This window comes from Myxine glutinosa, chromosome 4 (assembly GCF_964187855.1).
Source record: "Myxine glutinosa chromosome 4, kmMyxGlut1.1, whole genome shotgun sequence".
NCBI lineage: Eukaryota > Metazoa > Chordata > Myxini > Myxiniformes > Myxinidae > Myxine > Myxine glutinosa.
In genome coordinates this window covers 31357341-31376324 of record NC_136264.1, presented here as the reverse complement: position 1 = coordinate 31376324, position 18984 = coordinate 31357341, and the positions used below count along the sequence as shown (strand labels likewise).

The 18984-nt window shown below is 45.3% G+C and overlaps 1 protein-coding gene across 1 annotated transcript in view; it reads left to right on the top strand.

Moving 5' to 3' along the window:
- LOC137414913 (protein dispatched homolog 3) overlaps positions 1–18984 on the top strand; it is a 235065-nt gene that overhangs the window by 31117 nt on the left and 184964 nt on the right. The window contains exon 2 of the mRNA XM_078775200.1: positions 8918–9053. The gene's annotated coding sequence lies outside the window, so the exon portion shown is untranslated. The remainder of the gene's footprint in view (positions 1–8917; positions 9054–18984) is intronic.

The window sequence follows — 18984 nt, the reverse complement described above, 5'->3', positions numbered from 1 at the left end:
CACTCATGTCCAAATATTAGCTTCCCAGCTCAAAAGGTGCCTGAGATATTGGCCAAATGAGAAAGAAAATAAATAAATGATTAATAATGAAAATAAATAAATAATAATCATAAAAAAATTAAATTATTAATCAATTTGGTCAGAGAACACATAAACTACCACTATTTCATCAGAATCTGTAACTTAAAAAAAAAAAATTTTTTTGTCATTAATCGAATAATTAAATAATTAATCGATTAATTGATTAATTAATAAATCAAAAATATCCTTTGCAGCCAAATCACCTGGTCATTGGCATGTCCAAATATCAGCTTCCTAACTCAAAAGGTGCCTGAGTTAATAATGGTCAGAAGATAAATGAAATTTAATTAATTAAATAAGTACTTAATTAAACGCTAATAATTAAATAACTCCTCAATTAATTGATTATTCAAAAAACAAAAAATACCGTATTTGACAAAGGACTTGCTCACTACTGTGCCGAAATTTCAGCTTCCTAGCTCAAAGGATGGCTGAGATATCGTCCGGACAACCAAGAAAGAAAGAAAACAAGAAAACAACCAGAGTGAAAACTGAGTACTCTCTTTCAGCGTGCGTCACTGCCGAGCCCCCTTCGGTGCCCAGCAATGACGATTTGCAATGCCTGGAGATGGCATAGGAAAGGTGCGGTGTACAACAAACAAACAAGTACACATACATTCAAAGTACACCGCCCCATGCCAAATAATTAAATATGCTGCAGCGCGGCATTGCCGGGGCGCCTCCGGCGCCCGGCAATACCGCAGTGCAGCTCATTGAGGCTGCATTGGGAGGGAGAGGTGTACACTAATTGATTGATTAATTGTATAATTAAAATCAATAAAAGATTATCACAAAATATTTTCATAATCAATTGGCTAATCGCATAACTAAACCAGTAGTGCTTCATCCGAAGATGTATCTTTTAGAAATTTAATTAAATAAGTCATTTATAAAAAATTAAATAATTAATTGATTACTCAATAAATAATTAATCGATTAATCAATAAATACTTAATAGATGAAATGATTAATCAATAAATCAAAAATATCCTTGATAGCCACATCACTTGGTCACTCATGTCCAAATATTAGCTTCCCAGCTCAAAAGGTGCCTGAGATATTGGCCAAATGAGAAAGAAAATAAATAAATGATTAATAATGAAAATAAATAAATAATAATCATAAAAAAATTAAATTATTAATCAATTTGGTCAGAGAACACATAAACTACCACTATTTCATCAGAATCTGTAACTTAAAAAAAAAAAATTTTTTTGTCATTAATCGAATAATTAAATAATTAATCGATTAATTGATTAATTAATAAATCAAAAATATCCTTTGCAGCCAAATCACCTGGTCATTGGCATGTCCAAATATCAGCTTCCTAACTCAAAAGGTGCCTGAGTTAATAATGGTCAGAAGATAAATGAAATTTAATTAATTAAATAAGTACTTAATTAAACGCTAATAATTAAATAACTCCTCAATTAATTGATTATTCAAAAAACAAAAAATACCGTATTTGACAAAGGACTTGCTCACTACTGTGCCGAAATTTCAGCTTCCTAGCTCAAAGGATGGCTGAGATATCGTCCGGACAACCAAGAAAGAAAGAAAACAAGAAAACAACCAGAGTGAAAACTGAGTACTCTCTTTCAGCGTGCGTCACTGCCGAGCCCCCTTCGGTGCCCAGCAATGACGATTTGCAATGCCTGGAGATGGCATAGGAAAGGTGCGGTGTACAATAGTTCTCATATGTTTTACCGTCTGGTCAATTTTTCTCACCCACTGTGACTCACTCAAAATAGATTCTCACTGTTTGAGTGCAGGTGTCCTGTTTTACTCTTTCCCCTGTTGGTGTGCACACGCGCCACTAATGCACCCATCCAAACACCATTCTACCACACGCACCACAGATGCCAATATCCACCACAATTTACCTATTCCCTCTACCTACATTTAAGTTACCCCACCGGGTATTCGTGAAGGGGGTCCAACTTTCCCAACCACTTCCTTCGCACCAGCCACTTCACGTTGTCCACCATACTCATTCCACATTTGTCCATAAACCTCTGAGACCCACACAACCTGTCCAAAGTTTCATAGTGAGGTGGGGTGCAGATCAATGCTGAAATAACAAAGAGGGTTTTGTCTGAAATTCGTCTCATGAAAACCCATCCAAGAGTCCAGTGTAACAGACACAAACACATAGACACACAGAAGACCCCAGGGTCCCATCAAACTAACTTGTCCCCAGATCCACAAAACGAAACATGTAACTTACTCAAATAATCACTTACTCATAACTAATACTCATACTTACTAATACTAATATGAATTACTCATACTCACATAATTACTCATAATAACTCATAATTACTTACGTAATTACTCATACTAATACTTACTCAAAATAATGTAATCCAGCTACCCATACCGATTTCCCAAAAATTCAAAAGTTTTGGAACGCGCTGTAGCCACTCAACTCAAACATCACCTCTCTGCCAATAACCTGTATGAAACATTCCAATCCGGATTCCGCCTCAACCACAGTGCTGAAACTGCTCTCCTCAAAATCACCAATGACCTTCTCCTCTCCTCTGACGCCGGCAACCTCAACATTCTCATCCTCCTCGACCTCAGTGCCGCCTTTGACACCATCAATCACACCATCCTCCTCACCCTGCCTTGACCAGCTTGCGCCTATAAAAAACCAAATCAGTTTCTTTCACCCAAGCTGCTCCCTGGTTTACCCCTGAACTCCGCCTGATGAAAACTCGTGCTCGCCAACTTGAAAGACTCCGCAATAAAACAGGGCTCACAATTCACTCCCAAGCCTACAAGGACCACATACAGCACTACAAAGATGCCCTCTTCCACTCCGCCTACTACTCTCAAATTATCCACTCTGGCTCCGGAAACCCAAAAGCACTCTTCTCTACCATAAACAAACTCCTCAGCCCCCTGAATACCACCACCCAGTCATTCACAGTAGATAACTGCATCTCCTTCCTTTCATTCTTCCAAAGCAAAATTGACAACATCTACAATAGCTTAATCACCACAACCCGCTCCATTCTGACAAACTGCATCACTGAAATAAAATCCTGGCTTCAAATCAACTTCCTCAAACTTAACTATGATAAATCTGAAATAATCATCATTGGCCCAAAAAAACTCACCAAATCCACCCACGACTTTGCCCTCAACATCGACAGTTTCCCAGTATCCACCTCCACTCACATCCGGAATATTGGCATCATCTTTGACCAAACCCTCTCCTTCGACAAATACACTAAACAGATCACAAAGACAAGACAGTCTTCTTTCACCTGAAAAACATCGCCCGTCTCCGTCCATCCCTCTCCTCCACGGCTGCAGAAACCCTCATCCACGCCTTCATCACCTCCCGTCTGAACTACTGCAACAGCCTCCTCTATGGTTCACCCCTTTAAAGGATATAACAGGGTTTCAAAGGATATAAAGGATATAGCAATTTAAGCAAAACAAACATATAATTGGTTATATTTGTTAATTGCTCAAACATCATAAAGCCAAAGGGGGAGGGGGATCTCAAGGCCCCACATACACACACATATATATATATATATATATATATATATATATATATATATATATATATATATATATACATACATATATATATATATAGTCAGGTCAGGGTGGAAAACTCCAGTTACCCTTTACATTCCACAGGGTGGAAAACAAAACTAGGCACCTTTAGAATCCTGTTTTCCACAGGGTGGAAAACTTTACATCACTAACTGATGAATTTAAGGTCGTGAGGGTGCGGGAGTTCATGATGGTGCTCTCCTAGAGAAGAAGGAAGACGAAAGTGGCATGCAGGAGTGGCGTTGGATGAGATGGAGGAGCGGTTGCAACAGGAGGAGGTTGTAGGAATGGTACAACACGGGAAGCATGGGTTGGGGTGGATGAAGCATGAACTATGGAGAAAGACCTGTGAAGGAAAGGAGGAAGATGGTTGAGAGGGAGGTGAGAAGAAAGGAGGAAGAGAGGAGAGGAGAGGTGATATGTGGAAGCAGTCGTACAAGCACAGCAATGTGCTTGGACTCGGTGGGAAGGTGTGCAGGTGAGAACGTTGAAGTGGCAAAAGATTTGGAGGATGGAGCCAATACTGTTGAATTTCCTGTTGTGGGCAACGTATGATGTGCTTCCATCTCCAGAAAACTTGAAGATGTGGGGGTTGTTGCAGGAGAGCTGCTCTTGGTGTGGAGGTCGGGGAACGATACAGCATGCACTGCATGCTCAGTAGCATTGGCAGCATGAAGATACAGATGGCGGCACGATCAAGTGCTGGGGGTGGTAGTGGAGATGGTGCAACAAGAGGTGATGAGAGAGAGAGAAGAGAAGAGAAGAGAAGAGAAGTGGAGTGGAGTGGAGTGGAGTAGAGTGGAGAGGAGAAGAGAAGGAGAAGAAGGCCGATGGGAGAAATGTGTTGTCTGTCAAAGAGGGCCAAGTGGCAAGAGGTGGAAAGAAGAGGAGGTGGAAGGCAAGAGGTCTGTCAAAGGCTTGTGATTGGCAGGTGCTGGCAGACCTAAAGCTGCAATTGGTATTCCCAGAGGAGATCTGGGTGACAACGTTGTGGCCTGACATTGTCATCTGGTCATGTGTAACAAGGAAGGTCATCTTGAGGGAATTTCTCAGTACCTTGAGAACAGAACATGGAGGACGTGCAAGGGAGGAAGAGAGGAAAGTACAATGAGCTGGAGGCAGAGTGTAAGGAGAAGGGTTGGCAAGTTTCTTGTCAGCCATTTGATGTGGGTTAGAGAGGGTATTGTCGCGCGACCGTTCGGTTAATACTAGGGCTCGCGGATGACCAGAATGGATTTACTTGAGGCGACGACCAAACACGGATTCGGCTATAAAACGCGGGAGGAAGAAGGGAAATGGAAGCTGTGGTAAAAGCGCTTACCTGGAGCGCGCCGACCGCGGCTTCGATCCTGCAGGGAATTAATGAACCGAACAACCACAAGGTTTAATGTACAAAGATAAACACGTTTATTCCTGGCACCCGATAACAATGAAACGTGACGGTAATCAAATAAAAGTCCTAATTTGGGATCCCACACACCGCACTTCAAATACGCCACACAGGAATGGATTACGAAAGGAAATGTCTCGTCGTGTAATGTTCTGTGGCGCGTCCTTATCTGTCTGTGGTCTGTCATCCCCACTTGGCTCCAAGCTCCGCTGCACCACGAAGGCCCGAGCCAACGCCTACCCCAGGCTCCTCGTCGACTGCCCACGAGGTCCGTGCACCACTCTAAGCTCCAAAGCACCGCTCCGAGCACCACGCAGAAGACGAGCCAACGACCACCAGGGACCTCCCAAGACCAAGCAGGGAAGCGCAGAGAGCACAAGACAGCCAGAGACAGCCAGAAAGCACAAGGGTTCGAGCTGGACGTGCAAGAGGGCCAGAGGGACGTGCTGCGCAAGAGAGACCTGGATGTGCAAGACAAAAAATGTCGTTCGGCGCGCCCTGATATCACCTTGCGGTGGTGACATCAGCCTTGGCGAGCCACCAACCAGCGCCTTCCACTGAACCTTCCAGCTTCGTGCCTCCCGCACTCGTTGGCTGGAGGTTCGCGCCCACCGTGCCGACCAATCACAGGCCCGTAGCGTGGTGATAGCTCATGGCACTCTATTCTGCTAGGCCTGCCGGAGGTGTAGCTGGCTGCGGCCCATGCGGCGGTGCCCTAAACTGGCCTCTTGCCTGTTCTCTTCCGAAGTCCTTGTCAGGGAAGGGAATTATCTAATGTTGTACTAAGGGCCTGTCTAAGTGTTTATGTTGGTGTGCATTGCCATAAGGGACGAAGGTTTGACTACCAGGTTTGACACACGGGCTGTTATCTTTAATCCCTAACTACCTAGCACACGAACATCCTGGTATGTTCACAGGTATACTCTTACCCGACAAACCAGACTAAAACACAGAACTTATTACAGGTAGATTCCCTATCGTGACAGACGAAGCATGTTACCTATTCAGATCTACCTGACTCTAGATATTGCACTACCCTTCCGACATAACAGTATATTGGCAATTCCTTTGATGCATTTGTTGCTCAACTTGGAGTGTGTGGAACAGGAAGAAGGTGAACTTGTGAGAAAGTGGCCCAGGCTGTCTTGAAAGGCTCACTTTGGATTTGGAGGAAGTTTACGGAGGCTGGTCGAATGGTGTAGGTGGAGGCTGAGAGTGTGGTGGTTCTTTCAACCCAAAAGGGGTATGGTAGAGACTAAGAGTGGAAGAGGAATGAAGATGTGTTGATGGTTGTTATTTTGAGCAGTGTATGTTATGAGGCTAGTTGGTTGGTCGTTTGTGTGTTTTGTTGTTGAGTGGTGAAGTTTACAAGGGTGGGTAGTTGGTTGGGTGCTCCAACATGTTTTTTTTCCTGTTTTGGTGCTGTGGATTCTGGGAGTGGAAGCTGTTGTTCTGTTGTTGTATTTTGTGTTCTCGCTGACTGGGTGTGGTTGCTGCATGTGGAGGCATATGTGCCTCTGCTGGCCCACCTTAGCTGACCGTATCAAGGTTGAAGGGCCGAAACGGGATGATGCTGAGGACTTTGACTGAAGACTCGGTCAGTAAGGCACACTTGTGTTTTGAAATTATATGTATAATGTTTTGAAAATGTTTTGAAATTATATGTATGTACTGTATATATATATATATATATATATATATACAACAAATTAATGAGACAGGATGTTCAGGCAGTCTTACGATCGCATGATGGCAGTTAAACTGACAAGATGACATCGAGTTTACCGACTGCTCTCACAATCAAACGAGTGAACTTGCATCTGCTTGTGATTTTTCCAAGCGAACAGCATCAGATATTTAAATGGCCTTTTGTTCAAGTTCTGCCCACACCTTTGCTTGTTATTTACGCAGGCAAACATTGAATTTTCTACTAAGATGTAATTAGGTTTATCAGTTACAATTGTATCATGTGTTGATTTCTGTGTGGTGCATATAACTACACAGGAGTCCATTATGTTTGAAAGATGTCTCAATGTATTTCATCAAGTGGAATCACGACATCTTAGACATTTCAGAATCGAGACAGTATCTCGGAACTTAGACATATAAAAGACATCTTGATGAAATTTAGGGACCAAGTAACACTTCACTTTGTATCGCGTCGATATCCTTCCATGGTGTCTGTGCCGCTGAAGCAGTTTCTTGGCAAGGGAATACACTGGATGATTTGCCATTGCCTTCCCAGTGGTTGGATAGATGGAGCAGGAATTTAGAATTTGGCCACGGTGCCAGCAGATAACAGCCTACTACCTTTTGTGTGAGGCACCGTGGGATCTCTACGGTCCGTGGCAGTTACTGGGAGCAGACTGGTACCCAGATTAATGTGCATTGATGCAAAGCACTGTCTGTGAAACATCAGTGTGGCAGTTTTTCGTCGAGTCAGTTTCAAGCCCAGACTGTACTGGACAGCTCTGAGGAGAGTTTGTTATCTCCGAGTTATCCTCCCAGCCCGAAGTAGTATTATACAGTCTCATTTGGAGGAATGATAATTAAGGTGAATGTCTCCGAAGTAATAGAGAGCTTCATAAGCGAACCTCTATGCCAATTGCATGTACATATATGTAAATCCATTCAAAATTTTATGTAAATCCATTCAAAAGTTTATTTTCATTTCAAATTTCACGAAAAAAAAATTCAAATTTTTCCCATTCACTTGGGAACAAAATTTAATGTTGTCATTTGAAATGTCCCTTCTATGATCCGCCATCTTGTCCCTTCCATGATCCGCCATCTTGCTCACGTGATCTTGCTTTGGTCTGGCGCGACCGATAAATTATTTTCACCTGGTGATTAAAATCAATAAATTGCAATACAGTACTGTACAGAACGGATTTTGAATTCGAAACCGCTCATCATTTACGCCAGCTACACCGACTTCATTTAAGCCAGGTACACCGATTTCAGTTTTCCGCCAGCTACACCGACTTCAGTTTTCCGCCAGCCTCACCGATTTCATTTAAGCCAGGTACACCGATTTCAGTACGTACCTGCCAGTCGGACCTACGTACCTGGTCCAGTCGACTAGAAGTCTAAACTTTATAGCCCACAGTAGGTAAGTCCTGCATTCTATCCCAATCTATCCATTCAATAAAATTAATTTGAATTTTAATTCTAAGCCCAAGATCAAACAACCTAGCCTAGCTAGGCCTAGGCCTACAGATGTTTGCGAGGGCTGCGTACTCAATCGACTGACCATTGTCGATGAAGCTCTCACTCTACGCAATGCGTATTCATATTATATATATATATATATATATATATATATATATATATATATATATATATATATATATATATATATATATATATACATATACTGTATATATATATATATATACATATACTGTATATATATATATATATATACATATACTGTATATATATATATATATATACATATACTGTATATATATATATATATATATACAATATATATATATATATATATATATATATATATATATATATATATATATATATATATATATATATATATATATATATACAATATATATATATATATATATATATATATATATATATATATATATATATATATATACATATATATATATATATATACATATACTGTATATATATATATATATATACAATATATATATATATATATATATATATATATAAATAAATAAATATACAATTTCAATAGATGTTTCTCTTCAATTGCATCTTCTCGAATTTTTTAGAAATTGAATTTTCTCGAATTTTATTGCAAGCTTAAACTACTGTATTTGAATGAAACGACGATCTTGCTTGTATGTTTTTATTTTTACTTTCTGTCCGACTTAGTTACTCGGATAACAGGGTCGGACAAACTGTGCGATCCATCTGCTGCAAGTCCGCTGCTCTATGGGGGCTCCGAGAGTAATGGGCCGAAACATTGATGATGAAGATGGCGTTCATCTGAAGATCCAGTCAGTTTAAGGTGTGCACATGACATGTTGTTTGAAAAATGTATCTTTGCCAAACAAAACTGCACAGTACAACATTCGTTTGCAATATCTGTGTTTTACGTGTTGATAGTTAGCTCATCTGTTTTGCTTATTATTTGCTCTCTGCGGGTAAGCTCCATGGGACTTCTTTGTATTTGAGTAAAGAATGTCGTTTCTTTGATCTTGTGATCATTTTCACTTGGTGTGTTCTGCCCAGTATGTTGTATTTCACTCAGCTGTTAAATCCACAATGCACCTTGGAATCAAAATAGAATGTCCAATCAAAGACATGTTGAGATGCAAGAACCTTTTTATGTTGAGTCTAAGGCTCATGGCGGAATGTGATGCAAATCATGCATACACATGCAGACAAATCCATTAGACAACATCACACTTGACTTCAGACGAAAATAGTTTCTGAGCATCGGGGAAGAGACGTCCTAGGGAACTTTGGGGACTGGCAAAGCCGCTTTTTATGAAATTCATTTTCTCTCCTCACTCAGCAGGATAATTGAAGGAGAAATTTCTCCCTCCCGATGGATGCCAATCTATGGGGTTCGTCCGTTTTGTAATCCTTCACAAGCTCCACTGTTTTTGATTACATTTGATTACAAGGCTTGTATACCTAGGCTGTAAACCTAGGTATATACAATTTGATTACAAGCAAGTTTTGTAATCCTACAATTTGTAAAGTCTACAGTCTACTCTTTGCACGGGGAAGTTTTTCCTCCTTCCCTTCCGCCCCCCCCCTCCCCAAAACGGAGGGGCCCCAAAAGATGTGTATGTAGTAAATCTTTCCCCTCCATCTCCCCTCACCTCCTCCTTCCACTCCCCACTCCCTTCCTCACCCCTCCCTCTCCTGCTCCTTCCCCCCTCCCTCCCGGAAACACTGGGTACTCCTTCTAGTACATATATACATGTTACGCACTCCTCTCGCGCACATCCTGGCGCACAATATATATTTTGTTACGGATCTCTGAACGTCGGCTCTCCCCTTATCAAGAGGGGGTTAATCCCCTTGTCTCTTATCTGGCCGACGCGATCCTGGGGGTTATAACGTCCTTCCCGGGCAGCGTTAGGTAGGGTTTTTAGGACTAGGGATTCGCTATTACCTAAGTACTAACGCTGACCGAAAACGAGGAGATAACTCCCGCTCGAATCACGGATATTGATGGAAGATTGCCGAGTGGATAGCAATCCGCGATCCGAGCTGTTAACCAAGACTAGACCCGATTCTAAGCGGTTCCTAACCGTGCCACGCTTACCCAATTGAGAAAAGACTAGAACGATCGGATTAAGGAGAAACCAGAAAGAACAAGGCAATTTATTTACAATGTACAAAGAAGAGGAAAGAAAGAATGTACAAGAAAGAAAGAGGAAGGAAAAGTACACACGGCAGTCTTAAACAGTCCTTATTCTATTCCCTGGACATGGGGCCCGATCGCTCTCAGATTCGGTCTCAGACTTCAGACTCACGCGGGGATGTAGATGGTAGAGTGGAAGGTCCGGCTATGGCGTCCAGGCTCCGGTCCGGCTCCGGTCCTCGACCCGTACCAGCAGATGAAACCCGGCAGGCAGCTCTCCACATAGTGTAGCGCGAGCGGACAATTATAGTGACGGGGAAAGGTAAGCTGGGCTATTGGCATACGTATATGCGTACCGGCGCTTTGACACGTGCTACTGGTATTACCCGCTCCAAGCGCCCCTTCCCCAATGTCCTTCGGCACGCTGCAGTTCTCGGCAATGCGTGCCGCACACTCGCCCGGTCAGCCCTCTCGTAAAGCGCAATTCCTTCAAGTCTTTATCACACTGGTCCTTTACACACTGCACTTTCCTCACGAGTCCTCTTTAATGCGAGCTCGCTCAGGCAGTCCTCTTTAACACAAGCTCTTCTCATCAGCCCTCGGTAATGAGCGCTGCACCGTAAGTCCTTCTCATCAGCCTTCTCTTGGTAAAGCGCATATACTCTCGAGTCCTCTCAACCTTCCCCAGCGAGTCCTGTCGAAGGGCTTTGCGTGCACGCTTTTTATAAACCAAGCCAGCGAACGCTCTCGAAGCCCAAACCACGCCCGGTCAGGCGACCTCACCTCAGCCCTTGTTGGCTGGTGTTGGCTTACCGGCTCCGCCCTGATGGCTGGTTGACGTGGCCGCACCTCCATCCTGGCGCTCCGCCCCCTTTTCGGGCCTCACCTCGTGGCTTTTGGCTGGGTTGAGCGAGCCCAAGGGCAGCGAAGGCTGCTGGCAAAGGAGCGTACCAAATTGGAAGGGCCGATGGGGCATAGACTGGAGAGCGCTTAATGGCGTCGCTTGGAGGGAGGCTGCAAAATGAACGAAAGGGGCCTACTCTTATTTGTTTGACGCAACGCAGATGCAACTATTGGGAATGGCCTTATCTAAACACAGACTATGAAATAACTGACGTCCTAAGGTGACCTACGTGTTGCTTGTGGCCTATCTATGGGGTGCAACCTTTAACCTTTAATGATGTTATCTGTGTGGGTTCTCAAAACCACAACACTGCACCCCTCCTTTTGCCAGGCTCGTCCCAAGCCGAACCGATACCTGGGTCAGGACTACTTTTACAACTACATGTGACACTTAGGTGTAGTTTCCCTCTACATTTAACCTACTACCCTGAGTGCGACAGTTTTAACACTAGATATGTCCCACCTGCTGCATTGTGTCCTACCTATCGGACTCACACCCACAATTAACCGAATTACGGAATGGTTTTCAAACTACACATAAAGCCGTTGGGGAGCATGTTATTTACAAGACACTACTAATTAATTATTTACAACTATAACCCAGGACCTGTATTTTGTGGGAAAAAGAAGAGAGATTTTAATAAGAGGAAACACCATTGCACTGCACTGCACCAATACACCATACACCCATATGTACCACAAATAAACAAAATGCACAAACAACACCAACCAATAAAAAATGCACAATCATCACAAGGCACAAAAACATTTCCAATTAATCAATGATGATGTCTTGTGCTTGGCTGGCTGCTGGGCTGCGACGGATCTTCTTGCTTCGTCTTCGGTGTGCCATAACAAAACTTAAAGTCTTCTTTACCCCTGACACACCAAAGGAATAATTAAAAGGCACAAACCATGTCCGTTTTATTGTAGGCCAGCAGGGCCAACGTTGGTGGTCCGACTGCTTGGCATCAATGCCACTTAAAACGGTGGTCCGCAAGTAGGATGCTGCTGGCAGCAATGGTCCGCTCCAGAAAATGTGCCAGGCCACAGAACGTGTGGTCCATATGGTGTATCAGTGCAGGCAGGCAGGCAGCAGGGTGCAGGCAGCAAGAGTGCGGCCGCACCGCTCAGGGCACCTGCACACTCCCCTCGCACAAAAGACCATAGGTCCATGAGTGGGGAAGGAAGACAAAGCAGAGGTTAGCGGGGGGAAAAGGGCGCAAGGGTACACACCATAACAAGGCAATGCGACATGAAGGGCGCGGGAGAGCGAGCTGAGAAAGCTCGTCCCTACTCGTACGTCACCCCCCATGTCAACCTACACTACCCTTGCCCTTCCCCGTATTTACACAATTTACAAATTCATCTCTACCGTCTTGTCTCCCATACCTCCCCTAAACCAAATTCGTCCCCAATCCCTCCCAAGAAGGAAGGGATGGAATTTCACACAGTGTCACACTCCGTCATGATGCGTCTCACATTTCCAACATTTGCCAAAACCTGGTGTGGAGTCCTGTCACCTCGGTGAGTGGATGCGGATGGTGTGAAGAGATTTTCCCCTAACTATACTTCTAAATGACATTAACTCTTTTAAACTACCCGGGGTCTTGCCCTGCCAATCCATTGGCCATCTTACTCTATGTGGTTCTAACAACCAATTCCCATTGACCAAACTGTGGTGCTCTCCCAATTTGGGGTCTCACTCCCCCCATTTTTCTACCTGTGCCCTCGCACAATTTCGGGGCTGGGTCGTGTGGCTCTCCTAGCAATTCTACTTACCTGCGCACCTCCGCCACTGAAGTCGCATCCCGAGCTTGCCTGCTCCTGTCGACTACCTAACCGGGGAAGGCCCTCCCTGGCTCTTACCCCACTAATGCCCCCTCTGGCATTGGGCTACCTGGGTCCTCTCCTTAGGATCCTCGGGCCCCGCTGAACTCTACCTGAACTCGAACCTGGCTCCCAGAGTCTACCTGCGGCCTCACCTGGCCGACAGACTACCAGTGGCGGAGTGCTCGTTTAACCATACGTACTAACAGGCTGGTGTTGGGCTAGCGGCTAGGGTGCCAGCTTAGGATCCTAGGATCCTGGGTTCGAATCCCGGTCGATCGCTGAATTAACGCCAGGGGGGTTGACTCAGCCTGTCATCCTTCCGAGGTCGGCTAATTGAGTACCAGTTCACTGGTAATTCCCTGTTTGTCGTTAAAGGCGGCAAAAAGGGTTGGCGTCAGGAAGGGCATCCGGCCGTAAAACATTGCTTCAAAAAGGGGACCAAAAAACAACAACAACCACGGTTCCTGAAAAAGGCCAACCCCTGCTTTGCGGGGGAAAATGGCCTCTAAAGGTGGTTATTACTAACAGGCTCACACGCCCAGCCATTCCACAGTCTCATGCACCCTACAAAGCACTACTTTTCCACCAACAGCACCACAGATGTCAATATCCAACAAATTTGCCTACTCCCTCTACCTAACTTTAAACTACCCTCCCCGGGTATTCGTGAAGGGGTCCATCTTCCCCCATCCACTCCTTCGCACCATGCACTCCACACCACGTATTCCACACACTCACTCCACACACCATTTACTCCATACCACTATTCTCCACTTGCACACCATGCAAGCCATTCACTCAACACCATTACACATGTCCACAATACTCTACTCATACATTTTCACACACACACACATCCATTCTCGAGCATTGCCTCATTTCATCACCAGCACCACCAAGACTCCCATTCACAATGCCTCATTTCAAGCCCATGCACACGGTGGTTCCCACAATTACACACACAGCATCATCTGACTAACTATCTCCTTCCCTCTAATACTCGTGCTTTCCCTGTAATCCCTTATACTAAGCACATCCCTCGTCATTATCATCCACCTAATCTGACTACGTCCCCTCTACCTGTCCAAATGTCACTACGTAACACTCAGTCTCCTAAAGTCATCTTTCTAGATCCCTAACATTATCCTAGCCCGCCCTGGCTAGTTTACACTGCCAAACCCCATAATCTATAGCTCATGTGCCCCAATAGTGAGGGATGGTAGAGCTACCTTCCTTCTACGTAGAGTACCATTTCCCAACACTATTCTCATCCGTCCACTATACTTGAGCCTCTCGGGGTGGAAATGCATTTTCACTGCTCGGCTTCGAAAAGCCGGCAATGCGTGCGGATGGTCAGTCTCCTGTAGGTTGGGTCCGTCCGGCATTTTCGACTCTGGGGAGGAGGCATACTCGGACCGAGGTTCCAGGGTCCATCCCGGCGCGGAGCCTTGCAGTCTCCGGCCCGATGACCCAACCTCCCCCGGCCGGAGCACCGTGCCCGCCAGGGGGCGAAGGTCCGACCTGGCCTTTCTCCCCCGGAATCGTGCCGTTTGCCGCTACGACGCGGCACCGACCATACAGGGCGGAGCCCAGCCCGAATTGTGCACGGTGCTCCTTGCAAGAGGGCCGCAGCAATGATCCCCACCTGCCCCCGCAGCACACAAAGAACACCACGCCCCGAGAGCTCGCGTCGGCTGTACGTCAGCCTAAGCGCTGCCCCGGTCAGCGCCGATGCTCGAGTCGCATTCTCACATCCATACCTCGCGACCCTTTCTACACTTACCAAACGCGGCGCTCCAGCGCCTCCCATACACTCCACACATTTCGTCAATTCTGCCACCACACGCTCTCGTGCACACTCTCTCGTTCCACACTCAGGTGCACACCACTCAGACGCACTCATTCCTTCCACACACTCCATTACGCACTCCTCTCACGCACATTCTGGCGCACACTCTCCCGTTACGTACTCAGTAACCACCACGGGTGTGCACTCTTGCATCCATCCACTCAGCGCACACCTACCCATGGGTGTGCAATCTCCTGCTGCACACCCAATCATGCGCTCTGGTGTGCATCCCCACACATGCTCCTCATCCATCCCAGGTGTGCATTCTCGCACACTCTCTCCATCCATCTCACACTCTGTGTTGCACTCTCTCTCACTATCACACTCTGTTTCACACTCACTCTTTGGCGCACACTTTTTCCTCACACTAGCGCCATTTCCTTTCACACAGCGCAACACGGACCTTCCACAAGCGCCCGGTGACGCCGGGATCCCAAGCGCGTGAAAAATCCTTTCGCGCCAAACCTTTTCGCGCCATATACAGCCCGGCTTACCTTGATCTCCACACGCAGCTGCAAACTTTCATTGGGGTTAGGAAGTACGGCATCATGATGCGAACACGGACTTTGTGCAATTTCCATCTCTTCCTTCCGCGATTGCTTTTCTAAGTCCGCCGTTTCTTCAACCCCAATTTCCACCATAATTATTTCATTTTCTCTTTCCTTGACGACCGCCGGCGCTAATAAAATAAAATTTTCTAATTCGGTGGTCGTCGGCTTTTCTATCCCCCGTGTCGCGATTTCTACCCCGGTCCACCCGGCTGTGCTTTGCTCAACCTCGCTTTCCCTGCGTTCCTCAAGCCACGCTACCCCGTCGCATACCGATGTGCCTTTCCCGCTCGACCTGCGGTCAATGTTCTCCCCCATTGTTTTTATTTGGCCACCTATTCTGGTTCCAAACCCCGTTAACCCCTCGTTTATTTCTCTGGCTTGGCCACCCACGTCCTCCAATTGGCCCCCTAATTTGCTTTCTAATCCCCCCAATTTGCTTTCGAATCCCCCCAATTTGCTGTCTAATCCCCCAAATTTGCTGTCTAATCCCCCAAATTTGCTGTCTAATCCCCCAATCTGATTTCCCAATTTATTCATTTCCCTGCTGGATTTGTCAGCCATCTTTTCCATATACCCCATCATTTGCGCCATAAATAATTGGAAGTCCCCTGGCCCCGTGGGCTCGGCACTCGCCGCCATGTGCAAGGCGCCGCCATTTTGCTCCTCTGCCACCCCTACTGCTGCATCCTCATTAATTTCCTCCTCCATCTCTCCCAATTGTCCCACTTCTTCCCGGGGGTCCTGGATTGCCTCTAACCCTTCCTCCTCTTCTACCCCCACCGGCATCCGATCGCCTTGGCTATCCATGGCACGATTTAATTTGGTTTTCTAATAAAATTTCGGCCGCTCGTAATTTTGACCAAATTTGTCAAAAAAAATAAAAAAATTGGTTCGGGTTCAAACCCCACATCCCAGACACCAATTGTTACGGATTTCTGACGTCGGCTCTCCCCTTATCAAGAGGGGGTTAATCCCCTTGTCTCTTATCTGGCCGACGTGATCCTGGGGGTTATAACATCCTTCCCGGGCAGCATTAGGTAGGGTTTTTAGGACTAGGGATTCGCTATTACCTAAGTACTAACGCTGACCAGAAACGAGGAGATAACTCCTGCTCGAATCACGGATATTGATGGAAGATTGCCGAGCGGATAGCAATCCGTGATCCGAGCTGTTAACCAAGACGAGACCCGATTCTAAGCAGTTCCTAATCGTGCCACGCTTACCCAATTGAGAAAAGACTAGGACGATCGGATTAAGGAGAAACCAGAAAGAACAAGGCAATTTATTTACAATGTACAAAGAAGAGGAAAAGAAAGAATGTACAAGAAAGAAAGAGGAAGGAAAAGTACACAGGGCAGTCTTAAACAGGCTTATTCTATTCCCTGGACACGGGCCCGATCACTCTCAGATTCGGTCTCAGACTTCAGACTCACGCGGGGATGTAGATGGTAGAGTGGAAGGTCCGGCTATGGCGTCCAGGCTCCGGTCCGGCTCCGGTCCTCGACCCGTACCAGCAGACGAAACCCGGCAGGCAGCTCTCCACGTAGTGTAGCGCGAGCGGACAATTATACTGATGGGGAAAGGTAAGCTGGGCTATTGGCGTACGTAATATGCGTACCGGCGCTTTGACACGCGCTACCGGTATTACCCGCTCCAAGCGCCCCTTCCCCAATGTCCTTTGGCACGCTGCAGTTCTCGGCAATGCGTGCCGCGCGCTCGCCCAGTCAGCCCTCTCGTAAAGCGCAATTCCTTCAAGTCTTTATCACGCGAGTCCTTTACACACTGCACTTTCCTCACGAGTCCTCTTTAATGCGAGCTCGCTCAGGCAGTCCTCTTTAACACAAGCTCTTCCCATCAGTCCTCGGTAATGAGTGCTGCTCCGTAAGTCCTTCTCATCAGCCTTCTCTTTGTAAAGTGCATATACTCTCGAGTCCTCTCAACCTTCCCCAGCGAGTCCTGTCAAAGGGCTTTGCGTGCGTGCTTTTTATAAACCAAGCCAGCGAACGCTCTCGAAGCCCAAAGCATGCCCGGTCAGGCGACCTCACCTCAACCCTGGTTGGCTGGTGTTGGCTTACCGACTCTGCCCTGATGGCTGGTTGACGTGGCCGCACCTCCATCCTGGTGCTCCGCCCCCTTTTTGGGCCTCACCTCGTGGCTTTTGGCTGGGTTGAGCGAGCCCAAGGGCAGCGAAGGCTGCTGGCAAAGGAGCGTACCAAATTGGGAGGGCCGATGGGGCATAGACTGGAGAGCGCTTAATGGTGTCGCTTGGAGGGAGGCTGCAAAATGAACGAAAGGGGCCTACTCTTATTTGTTTGATGCAACGCAGATGCAACTATTGGGAATGGCCTTATCTAAACACAGACTATGAAATAACTGACGTCCTAAAGGTGACATACGTGTTGCTTGTGGCCTATCTATGGGGTGCAACCGTTAACCTTTAATGATGTTATCTGTGTGGGTTCTCAAAACTGCAACATTATATATATATATATATATATATATATATATATATATATATATATATATATATATATATATATATACATATATATATATATACATATATATATATATATATATATATATATATATATATATATATATATATATATATACATATATATATATATATATATAGTCAGGTCAGGGTGGAAAACTCCGGTTTCCCTCTACATTTCACAGGGTGGAAAACAAAATTAGGCACCTTTGCATTTTCCCTTTACATTTTGGAGTAAGAGTCGGAATCAAAGCGCCAACCTTTCAAACTCACATCGGGCGCTCTCACCATGAGTCTGCCAACAGACTCCACTAGCATAAAATAAATGAAAAAAATGCACGAATATTTTGTTGCTTGCAACCAATTTTGTTCTTTCAACGTCTTTATTTACACTGATTTAATTGGCCTCTTTTTCTTTCTCCAATTATGCATTTTCATATTAAGTATATTCTGAGGGATTTTTTGGTCGATTAAAGCTGTATGCCATATCCATATCAATGCCACTCTACCCAATAATTGTTTTTAATACTGGAGTCACCCGGTTTGGGGGTGGGACGGGAGGATGTTGGGGCAAATATATTTGTGACGTGGTTAGTAATTCCTGATCTGTCCAGCAGGGGTCAGTAAACAACTTTAACTGCTCCATGGGTACAGGCGAAAAATGTACGGTGTCTCCCACTCTCACGGTGGGGGGAGGGTTGTGGATTTGTGTCCCTGACTTGACCCTGGGTACCCCAAGCACATATTCAAAATTTGGTGATGTTTGGCCCAGCTGTTTTCGATTCTATAAATATCAGACACACCCACACCCACAATACACTTACCTTATTTTGTATAGTATGATTTCGAATAATTATATGAAATAGTTTGAGTGCCATTCTAGTTGTTAGACGGTGGGCCAAAATCTGAGAGGCTTTGAAATGATTGTCGATGCAAAATTTTGTCGGCAAACTGGAAATGTTTTTTTAATATTCATAATTCGAGTAC